The sequence below is a fragment of the Meles meles genome, chromosome 2, assembly GCF_922984935.1.
Source record: "Meles meles chromosome 2, mMelMel3.1 paternal haplotype, whole genome shotgun sequence".
Taxonomy (NCBI): domain Eukaryota; kingdom Metazoa; phylum Chordata; class Mammalia; order Carnivora; family Mustelidae; genus Meles; species Meles meles.
Genome location: NC_060067.1, coordinates 182,271,784 through 182,284,264, shown reverse-complemented (window position 1 = coordinate 182,284,264; position 12,481 = coordinate 182,271,784).

The window sequence follows — 12,481 nt, the reverse complement described above, 5'->3', positions numbered from 1 at the left end:
TTTAAATGCGGGGGAGGTGGTGGCCGTTTGGGAACTAGTTTTAATCAGTTAATTGTTCTGCCAGCTGAAACTGAGATCCTAAAAATAACAAGCTCTAAACCATCCAGCAGTTCTGGACTTCCACTCAGGATAAAGAAAGCTGCAAAGAATGCTCCCCTCGCTCTAACAAGAAACAGCTGGGTGATACAAAAAATCACAACATTTTTGAGCTTCAGATCGCTGAGGCTGCAAAGAATTCACGGAACCGAATTCCAAAGAGGGGTAATCCACTAGGAGGAGAGGCGGGACACACGGATCGCTCGCCCGTTCTCCCTTTGGCAGAACGTGGCAGCGCTGTGGGTGTTCGACAAACAACTAGGAAAAACCCAGCTAAGATTGTTTAAAGACCAGGTGTGGGAAGCTTCTGTATCGCTTTAGGTGGGACTGGCTGTTTAATCTGTGGGATTTAGCGCCAGATGGAAATGTGGGAAAACTTGCTGGAAAAGTGAATTCCAGACGGTGACAGCAGAGCATTACACCGTAAGCACCTGCTCGGCGTAGGTGTGTGGGTGACTGCAGGGTCCTGCCCCGGGGGAGTTTGCGCGCAGCGGAAAGCTCTTCCCCACCTGGGAACAGCCTTCCCCAGGTGTTCACGGGCGGGAGCAAGAGCTGCGTAGGAGGCCAGGGGAAGCCCTCCTGGCCGCGGCTGGGGTGACTGGTGGCTGCGGAGAAGCCAGCCTAAAGCTCCGCTAGCTCGCGGGGATCCTTCTCCCCCAAGTCTTAAGCCACCGCAGGCGGGTCAGCACGTGACCACAGGACACTGGCAAAGATTTACTGTTTCTGGAGAAGCAGTACAGGAGAAAGCGACCTGCCGCTCTCGAGACACAGGGGAAGATTTATTGTTCCTGGGGGACGAGTGGAAGCCAACTAGTTCTGTTCCTGGGGGAGGGGCAGCGGCCGCTCTCAGACAGGTGTTTGCCCATGCTGGGGGAGGGGCAGCGGCCGCTCTCAGACAGGTGTTTGCCCGTGCTGGGGGAGGGGCAGCGGCCGCTCTCAGACAGGTGTTTGCGGTTGCTGGGGGAGGGGTAGCGGCCGTTCTCAGACAGGTGTTTGCCGGTGCTGGGGGAGGGGTAGCGGCCGTTCTCAGACAGGTGTTTGCCGGTGCTGGGGGAGGCGCAGAGAACCACCACCCTCCACCCGCCGCAGGTAAAGGCCGAGTTCGGCGGCCACAGGTGGGAGGAGCAGGAATGCTAAGAAAGCCTCACTTCCGAAGCCCAAGCACAGAGGGCCTGCCCCAGATGGAGGCTGGTTAGGAGGATGGGGTGTCTCTCCCGCTCCCGCCAAGCCCGGAACCCCACCAACTGCAGGCAACGGGCCACCCAGGGAAAGAGCGTGGAGAAGGACGCTCTCGCTGATACAGGTGTGCGGGGGGACGGAAAGCCGGGGGGGGGGGGCAGGCGCCCAGATAAACCGAGCACTTCACCCCTACCCCAGGCTCAAGGTGATAGCAGCCAGCCCACTGTTGGTGGAGGTGAGGAAAGCGGGCTCCGAGCATGAGTCGTCATAGAATTCTGTGCCTACTGAAACCGAGTTTCGAAATGGAACATGGAAGACAGACACACGCTGAAGGAATTCGTCACTTGCAGACTTGCCTCGTAGTTAAGAAATATTCAGGGGCCCTGGGTGGTTCCGTCGGCTAAGCCTCTGCCTTTGGTTCAGGTCATAATCCCAGGGTGCTGGGATCCAGCCGGCATTGGGCTCCCTGCTCAGCGGGGTGTTTGCTTCTCCCTCTGTCCCTCACCCCACTTGTGCTCTTTCCTAAATAAATTTAAAAAAAAAATTTTTTTAAAGAAATTTTCAAGTAAGTCGTTAAGGCAGAAGAAAAATTATACCACATGAAGTGCAAATTTACACGAAGGAATAAAGCGCATTGGAAATAGTATCCATTTACATGAGTGAGTACAGAAAAGGTTTTCCTTGTATAAATTTTAAGTGATAATCTACTGTTTAAACAAAAGTAATGTTAGATGGGATTATTAATGCTTGCAAAAGGAAGATGTATGACAATAATAGCACAAAGTGTGAGGGGATAAATGGAAGTATTCTAGTAAAAGCTTCTTATTCTATACATAAAGTGGTGTAATATCACTTGAAGGGAGACTTAAACAGGTATACCGCCAATCAGTCTTAAATCAACCAACCCTAAAGTAAAAAAACCAAGAAGTATCGCTAATAAGGCACTAAGGAGATACAGGGAATAAAATATATTTAATCCAAAAAAATTATGAAAGAAAAGGAATGTATGGGACAAACAGAAAACAAATAGAAAGAGGCGCCTGGATGGCTCAGGCATTAAGCGTCTGTCCTCAGCTCAGGTCATGATCAGGGATCCTGGGATGGAGCCCTGTTTGGGTTCCCTGCATGGCAGGAATTCCGCTGCTCCCTCTCCCACTCCCCTGCTTATGTTCCCTCTCTCTCTGTATGTCTCTCTGTCAAATAAATAAATCTTTTTAAAAAAGTAAGATGACAAAAAAAAATTAAAATTAAAGTAAGATGACAGATTTAAACCTGACCATACCAATAATCACATTAAATTTAAATGGCCTAAATACCTCAGTTAAAGAGAGTGTTTAATTGGATTAAAAATAATGCCCAACTGTCTAACAAAAACAGCTGTAATAGATAAATAACAAGCCCCTCCCCAAACCTCCAGCTAACATGGAATCCTGGTTTTCTTCTCTAATGCCATATGAAACACATAAGAAAAATCATAGGCGTGCCTGGCTGGCTCAGCCCGCAGAGGGTGTGACTCTTGATCCTGGGGTGGTGAGTTTGAGCCCCATGTTGGGGTTAGAGTTTATTTAAAAATTTTTTTTTCAAGTCATAAAGTTCAGGAAGAAAAAAAAAAGGCTTTGTACTCACAGAAAACATGATTTTGTAAGAACAACAAAAAATCCAAAGTGATTTTTTAGAGAGGGAGTAAGGGAGAGGGAGCCAGCAGGTGAAGGGGCATGGCAGAGGCAGAGGGAGAATTTCAAGCAGACTCCCCAGGGAGCACAGAGTCTCATGTGGGGCTTACTCTCACATCCCTGAGATCCCGACCTGAGCCAAAATCAAGAGACTGACAGTTAACGAACCAAGCCACTCAGATGCCCCCAAAATAATTTTAGGTAAGTAAGTATAAGAATTAGGTGCCGCTGGTATAGCTCCTAGATACAGGCACTATATATATATATATATATATATATATAATTATATATAAAATAATAAATTAAATTAAAAAAATATATATATTTTAAAAGCCCTTATTTCTATTATCAATAAACAATTGGACAGTAAAATGGAAAGAAAGCAGTCATTGACAACAACATTTTAAAATCAAATACATGGCAAGGGCACCTGAGTGGCTCAGACAGTTAAGTGTCTGCCCTGCTCAGGTCGTGATCTCAGAGTCCTGGGATTGAGCCTTGTGTTGGCTCCCTGCTCAGCAGGGAGTCTACTTGTCCCTCTGCCTGGAACCCCTGTTCCTGCCCTCTCACACTCTCTCTCAAGTCAATAAATAAAATCTCAAAAAAAAAAAAAATCAAATGCCTGGCAAGAATTCACCAAATATTAGTACATTGTTGAGAGAAATTAAGGACTTAAAGGAGGTATATGTCATCTTCATAGGCTGACGCACACAATGTGGAAAAAAAAAGTATTCTCCCCAAAGTCATAGAGACTCCGTAGATCCTGGTGAGAATCCTATTAGCGTTCCCCCCCCACCCCAAGTGTGAATATAACAAGCTGATTCTAAATTGTCTTATTGTAAAATATAACAAATTTTTACCATTTTAACCATTTTAAAGTATTCATTTCAGTGGCTTAAAGTATATTCACAATTGTCTGCAACAACCACCACTATTTCCAGAACGTTTTCATCATCCCAAAACTCTGTTCCTGTTAAATATGATCTCCCCATTGCCTCCTCCTTTTTCCCCAGGCCTGGTGATCTCTGTTCTATTTTGTGTCTGTATGAATTTGCCTGTTTTTGGTATCTCATGTAAGTGGAATTATATTTGTCCTTCCATGTCTGGTTTATCACACATAGCATGTTTTTAAAGTTCATTCATGTTGTAAAATGAATCAGTTTCCTTTTTATGGCTGAATAACATTGCACTGGCTATATACACTACATTTTGTCTATCCATTCATCTGTTGATGGATATTTTGGTTGTTTCTACCTTTTGGCTATTGTGAATAAGCTGCTATGAACAATGGTACTTAGTGTATTCTTTTTAAGATTTAAATGAGTGATTCAACTACTTTAATGGTGAGTTAAGTGTTTCTTTATTTTTTAAAAAGATTTTATTCATTAATTTGAAAGAGAGATCACAAGTAGTGGGGATGGGGTAACTGGATGATGGACATAGGAGGGCATGTGATGGAATGGGCTCTGCGTATTATGGAGGACTGATGAATCACTGAACTCTATCTCTGAAACACATACTATATGTTAGTTAATTGAATTTAAATTAAGAAAAAGTAAAAATAAATTTAAAAACTTTTAAAAAAGATTTTTTAGTAAATTTACCCAATGAAACAACCATAACCATAGATCAGTTTTAGAACATTTTCATTGTTCCAATAAGATCCCTCTTGCCTATTTAGTTACTTCCCATTCCCACTGGCCTGCCCAAGGCAACCACTCATCTACTTCTGTCCCCGGAATTTATCTTTTCTGGATATTTCATATAAATGGAATCATAATATGTAGTTTGTCATGTCACCAGCATGTTGTGAAATTCATCCATATTATAATACGTTTCCTACTGGTGGTACGTTACCATTGTATGAATATAACATTTCTGCCTATCTGTTCAGCAGTTGATGGACATTCAGATTGTCTCCAGTTTTTGACCATTAGAATTAATGTTGCTGTAAATATTGGCGTACTTATCTTTGTATGAACATGTATTTTAGTCTCTCTTGAGTAGATACATAGGGGTGGAATTGTTGGGTCATAAAGTAATTTTACACTTAAGAAGCTGCCATGTTTCCCAAAGGGGCTGCATCATCTTACATTTTTTTATACCAGCGTCGTAAGAGGGCTCCAATTTCTCTACATTCTCACTACCATTATTTTTTTTCTTCAAATATAATTAACATACAGTGTTATATTAGTTTCAGGTGTATGGCAGAGTGATTCGGAAGTTCCATATATTACTCAGTGCTCATCAAGATAAGTGCACTCTTAATGCTCTTCACCTATTTCATGCATCCCATCACCCACCTCCCTTCTGGCAACCACTAGTCTGTTCTCTATATTTAAGAAATATTTTTTTGTTTGTTTGTTCATTTGTTTCTTAAAATCCACAGATGAGTCAAATCATATGGTATTTGTTTTTCTCTGACCCACTTATTTCAGTTAGCATTATACCCTCTGATCCATTCATAGTGTTGCAAATGGCAAGATTTCATGCTTTTTGATGGCCAAGTATTCCATTTTGTATTACTACATCTTCTTTATTCATTCATCTACTAGTGGGTATTTGGGTTGCTTCCATGTCTTGGCTATTATAAATAATGCTGCAGTAAACAGAGGGGTGCACATGTCTTCTCAAATTAGTGTTTTCATTTTCTTTGGGTAAATACCCAGTAGTGGAATTATTGGATCAAATTAGATCAAATTCTGTTTTTAATTTTTTGAGGAATTGCCACACTTTTTTCCATAATGGCTGTACTAGCTTGCATTCCCATCAGTTCCTTTCTCTTCACATCTTGCCAACACTTATTAATTATTGTGTTTTTAATTTAGCCATTCTTATAGGTGTAAGGTTTAAGACTGATAACTCATTGCAGTGCTTGGGTGGCTCAGTGGGTTAAGCCTCTGCTTTCAGCTCAGGTAATGATCTCAGGGTCCTGGGATTGAGCCCCCGCATAGGGCTCTCTGCTCAGCAGGGAGCCTGCTTCCCCCTCTCTCTCTGTCTTCCTCTCTGCCTACTTGTGATCGCTCTCTCTGTCAAATAAATAAAATCTTAAAAAAAAAAAAAGATTGTTAACTCATTATAGTTTTGATTTGCATTTCCGTGATGGTAAGTGATGATTGAACATCTTTTCATGTGTCTTTTGGCCATCTGTGTATTTTCCTTGGAAAAACATCCATTCATATTCTCTGCTCATTTTTTTCTTTCTTTTTTTTTAATAGAGATTTTAATTTATTTATTTTTTCAGCATAACAGTATTCATTGTTTTTTTTTTTTTTAAAGATTTTATTTATTTATTTGACAGAGAGAGACCACAAGTAGGCAGAGAGGCAGGCAGAGAGAGAGAGAGGGAAGCAGGCTCCCTGCTGAGCAGAGAGCCCGATGCGGGACTCGATCCCAGGACCCTGAGATCATGACCTGAGCCGAAGGCAGCGGCTTAACCCACTGAGCCACCCAGGTGCCCCAGTATTCATTGTTTTTGCACAATCTCTGCTCATTTTTAATTTGCTTTTTTTGGTAATGAGTTATATAAGTTCTTTATATATTTTAGATATTAACTCCTTATCTGATACATCATTTGCAAATATCCTCTACCATCAGTGGGTTGTCTTTTTGCCTTGTTGATGGTGCAATAGATTTTTATTTTGGTGTAGTCCCAATAGTTTATTTTTGGTTTTCTTTCCCTTGCCACAGGAGACCTATCTAGAAAGATGTTTTTATGGCTGATGTCAAAGTTATTACTGCCTATATTTTCTTGTAAGAATTTTATGGTTTCAGGTCTCACATTTAGGTCTTTAATTCTTTTTTTTTTTTAAGATTTTTAAAATTTATTTATTTGACAGACAGAGATCACAAGTAGGCAGAGAGGCAGGCAGAGAGAGAGAGGAGGAAACAGGCTCCCCACTGAGCAGGAAGCCTGATGCGGGGCTCCATCCCAGGACCCTGGGATCATGACCTGAGCCGAAGGCAGAGGCTTTAACCCACTGAGCCACCCAGGCGCCCCAGGTCTTTAATTCTTTTTGAACTTATTTTTGTGTATGCTGTAAGGAAATGGTTCAGTTTCATACTTTTGTATGTAGCTGTCCAATTTTCCCAGTACCATTTGTTGAAGAGATGGCTTCTTTCCTATTGTATATTCTTGTTTTTTCTGTCATAGGTTAATTAATTATAGAAGCATGGGTTTATTTCTGGGCTCTGTATTCTATTCTATTGATCTGTGCATCTGTTTTTGTGTCAATACCATCCTGTTTTGATTAGTATATCTTCGAAATCTAGGATTATGATACTTGTAGTTTTGTGTTGCTTTTTCAAGATTGCTTTACCTATTTGGGGCCTTTTGTGGTTCCATACAAATTTTACGGTAATTTGTTTGAGGTCTGTGAAAAATGCTGATGGTAGTTTGATAGGGATTTGTTGAATTTATAGATTGCTTTGTGTAGTAGGGACATTTTAACAATATTGGTTCTCCCAACCCATGAGTATAGATAATTTTCCATTTGTGTCATCTTTAATTTCTTTCATCAGTGTTTTACAATTTTTGGAATACAGGCCTTTCACCTCCTTGGCTAAGTTCATTAAGGATTTTTAAAATTTTTAAATTTAAATTCAATTAATATATATTATTAGTTTTGGAGGTAGAGGTCAGTGCATTTTATTCTTTTTGATGCAATTGTAAATGGGATTGTTTTCTTAATCTCTCTTTCTGTTACTTCATTATTAGTGTATAGGAAGGCTGTGGATTTCTTTTTTCTTTTTCTTTTGTTTTTCAGTAGGCTGCATGCCCAGGATGCCCTAACATGGGGCTTGAACTCGGCTCAACACCTGAGGTAAGATCAAAAGTCAGATGCTTAACCAGCTGAGCCACCCAGGTGCCATTGCCGTGGACTTCTGTGTATTAACACTGTATCCTGTGACCTTACTGGATTCGTTTACCAGTTATAGTAGTGTTTTGGTGGAGTCCCTAGGGTTTTCTATATATAATATCTTGTCATCTTCATACAGTGGAAGTTTTACTTCCTTACCAATTTGGATGCCTTTTATTTGTCTGATTACTGTGACTAGGACTTCCAGTACTACACTGAATAAAAGTGGTGAGAGTGGACATGCTTGTCTTATTTCTGATCTTAAAGGAAAATCTGTTTTTCCCCATTAAGTATGATATTAACTGTGGGATTTTTTATATATGGCCTTTATTAGGTAGAGGTATATTTCCTTTAAAAACTATTTTGTCGGGAGTTTTTATCATAAATGGATGTTGTACTTTGTTGAATGTTTTTCTACATTTATTGAAATGTTCCTATGGTTTTTATCCTTTCTCTTGTTGATATAATGTATTGTGTTGATTGATTTGTGAATACTGAGCCACCCTTGCATCCCGGTAATAAATAAATAAATAAATCCCGCTTGATTGTGGTGAATGATTTTCTTGAAGTTTGTTATGAATGCTTATTGTATAATTCAGTTTCCTAATATTTTGTTGAGTATTTTTGTATCTATGTTCAGGAGAGATATTGGCCTGTAGTTCATTCTCTCTCTCTCTCTCTCTTTTTTTTTTTTTTTTTTTGATTAGGTCTTTATCTGATTTTGGTGTCTGGGTAATGCTGGCCTCCGAATTTGGAATCTTTCCTTTCTCTAGTATTTTTTGGAATAGTTGGAGAAGAGGTATTAAGTCTTCTTTAAATGCTGGTAGAATTCACCTGCGAAGCCATCTGGTCCTGGCCTTTTGTTTATTGGGAGTTTTTTTGGTTACTGAGTCAATTTCACTGCTAATAATCAGTCTGTTCAAATTTTCTATTCCTTCCTGATTCAGTTTTGGAAGGTTTTATGTTTCTAGGAACTTATTCCTTTCCACTAGATTGTCCAATTTTTTGGCACATGAATTTTTCATAATTTTTTCTTATAATTTTTTGTCTGTGTTGTCAATTATTTCTCCTCTTTCATTTCTGATTTTGAGTTCTTTCATATTTTTTAATGAGTCTCACTGAAGGTTTATTAATTTTCTTGATCTTTTCAAATAACTAGCTCCCAGTTTCATTGATCTGTTCTATTGTGTTTTTAGTCTCTATTTCATTTATTTCTGACCTAATCTTTATTATTTTTTTCCTTCTGCTGGCTTTGGGCTTTTTCTTTAAGATTTTATTTATTTATTTATGTGACAGAGATCACAAGTAGTCAGAGAAGCAGGCAGAGAGAGAGAGGGGAGGAAGCAGGCTCCCCGCTGACCAGAGAGCCTGATGTGGGGCTCAATCCCAAGACCCTGGGACAATGGCCTGAGCTGAAGGCAGAGCTTTTAACGCACTGAGCCACCCAGGCATCCTGGCTTTTTTCTTTTTCTAGCTGCTTTAGGTTAGGTTGTTTACTTAAGATGTTTTTGTTTTTGCTTTTTTTTTTTTTTAATTTATTTGACAGATAGAGATCACAAGTAGGCAGAGAGGCGTGCAGAGAGAGAAAGAGGAGGAAGCAGGCTCCCAGCTGAGCAGAGAGCCCGATGCGGGGCTCAATCCCAGGACCCTGGGATCATGACCTGAGCTGAAGGCAGAGGCTTTAACCAGCTGAGCCACCCAGGCGCCCCTGTTTTTGCTTCTTGAGATAGGCCCATATTACTATAAACTTCCCTCTTACTTTTTCAAAAGATTTTATTTATTTATTTGATAGAGACACAGTGAGAGAAGGGGGAGGGAATGGGAGAGGTGGAAGCTGACTTCCCTCTGAGCAGGGAGCCCCATGTGGGTCTTGATTCCAGGACCCTGTTTCATGACCTGAGCTGAAGGCAGATGCTTAACAACTGAGCCACCCAGGTGCCCCTAAACTTCCTTGTTATTACTGCTTTTTGCTCTCTTCTCTTGTGGTTTGACAGCTTTCTTTAGTGATATGCTTGTACTCATTTTTCTTTTTGTGTATCTATTACAGATTTTTGATTTGTGGTTACTTATAAATAATATCCTATGTATATAGCAGTCTATATAAAGTTGATAGTTTCTTAATTTGAATCTGTTTTATTATTATGTTAGTCACCATACAGTACATCATTAATTTTTGATGTAGTGATCCAAAACTCATTGTTTGTGTATAAAACCCAGTGCTCCATGCAACACTGTCTTCCTTTTTTTTTTTTTTAATTTTTTTTAAAATTTTATTTATTTGTCAGAGAGAAGGAGAGAGAGAGCACACAGGCAGGCAGAGGTGGAGAGAGAAGCAGGCTCCCTGCCGAGCAAAGAGACCATGCGGGACTCGATCCCAGGACCCTGGGATCATGACCCGAGCCGAAGGCAGCGGCTTAACCCACTGAGCCACCCAGGCGTCCCAACACTGTCTTCCTTAATACTCACTATCAGGCTCACCCATCTTCCCACTCTGAATCCACTTTAAATTTTTATTCTTTCCTGAAGTTTTATGTATGTGATATTACACTTTTATTTCCTGACTCCCTTGACTGATTTTTATAGATATAATTGATTTTACTGCATTTGTGCTTTAACCTCTGTACTGGTTTTATAAGTGATTCATCTATTTTTATTCTGTTTGTATTTACTTGTGGAAATGTTTTTCTTTCATAATTTTCTTACTCCTGATTAAGGCCTTTTCTTCAACTCAAAGAATACCTTTTAACATTTCTTGTGAGTCTGGTTTAGTGGTAATGAACTCCTTTATGTTTTGTTTGGAAATTTTATCTTCCTTTCTATTCTGAGTGATAGCCTTGATGAATAGAGCATTTCTGTTTGCAGATTTTGGGTTTTGTTTTTTTTTTTTTAAGGACTTTATTTATTTGTCAGGGAGAGAGAGAATGAGAGAAAGAGAGCAAAGCAAGGGGAGCAGAAGGCATAAGGAGAAGCAGGCTTCTCACTGAGCAAGGAACCCAATGTGGGAGTTGATCCCATGACCCTGAGATCATGATCTGAGCCTAAGGCAGGTGCTTAACAGACTGAGCCACCAGGTTTTTTCCTTTAAGCACTCTAAGTATATTATGCCACTTTTTTTCTGGTTTGCAAAGTTTCTGCATTAAAATCAGCTGATAGCCTTATGGAGTTTCCCTTGTAAGTAACTGTTTCCTCTTGTTGCTTTAAAATTCTCTCGTCATCACTAGTATTTGGCATTTTAATTATTATGTGTCTTGGTGAGGACCTTCTTGGGATTGATTTTGTTGGGGGCTCTCTGTGTCCTAGATCTGGATATCTGTTTCCTTCCTCACATTAGGGAAATTTTCAGCTATTGTTTCTTCAAATAAACTTTCTACCCCCCTTTTTCTATCTTCTTCTGGGATCTCAATAATGTGAATGAGGAGATCACTGAGTTCCCTTAACCTATTCTCACTTCTTATTATCCTTTTTAATTTCCCCAGTTTTTCACTGTTGCTTTCCAGTACCCAACCTTCCACATTACTCATCCATTCTTCTACTTCTTCTAATCTACTATTTATTACATCTAGTGTTTTTTTTGTTTATTAAGTTCTTCATCTGTGATTGGTTCTTTTTTGTTTCTATCTCTTTGTGGAAAGCCTGAGATTCTCCATTCTTTTCTTTTTTTTTATATATTTTATTTATTTGACAGAAATCACAACTAGGCAGAGAGGCAGGCAGAGAGAGAGGAGGAAGCAGGCTCCCTGCGGAGCAGAGAGCCCGATGCGGGGCTCGATCCCAGGACCCTGGGATCATGACCTGAGCCGAAGACAGAGGCTTTAACCCACTGAGACACCCAGGCGCCCCTCTCCATTCTTTTCTTAAGTCCAGTAAGTATTTTTATGACCATTACTTTGAATTCTCTATCAGGCATATATCTCCATTTCATTTAGCTCTTTTGCTGTGACTTTTGTCCTGTTTGTTTGTTTGTTTGTTTCATTTGGGTCGTATACTTTGTCTCTTCATTAACTCTGTGTCTGTTTCTCTGTGTTAGGAAAGTCAGCCATGTCTCCTGCTTTTCAAAGTAGTGGCCTTATGAAGAAGAGGTCCTGTAGTGCCCTGCAGTGCAGTGTCCCACTGACTAAAGACTGTGCTTCATGGGAATCTCTTACGTGTGTTGCACCCACCCTGTTGTGGTGGTTGAGCCACATTCGCCTTCAGTCCAGCTGACTGCAATAGCCATCTTTGCCCATTGTGGGCAGAGTTTGTTTCCTGTATTGTTAAGGGGACTGTATGGGACCACCTTGGGTATGAAGTTGGGTGGTGTCAGCAGACAGATCAGATGCCTGCCCTCAGTCTCTTTGCTGGAATGCACCTACCCGGAGGGTGTACTTCCTGCATTGTCCCCTGAGAGGCTATCACTGATGTAGGGCCTACAGTCAGACCAGATGTCTGTCCGCAGTCCACTGCTGGGGCTGCATTGGAGCTGGTGTGTGGTTATCTTCTCCTCTCTCCAGGACAAGACTTACTTTGGAATTGTGTTGGCTACTATGGGGGCTGTTTGCAGAAAGAGACATGCCAGGTACTTCGGAGGGACTCCTGCCAAGTGGGATAGTTTGAGTAGGGCAGCGGAAGGAGAATTTGGGATAGGGTGCACATTGTTAGCAAGTTAGGTGGTGTGTTCATGTTGGTTGCTACAGG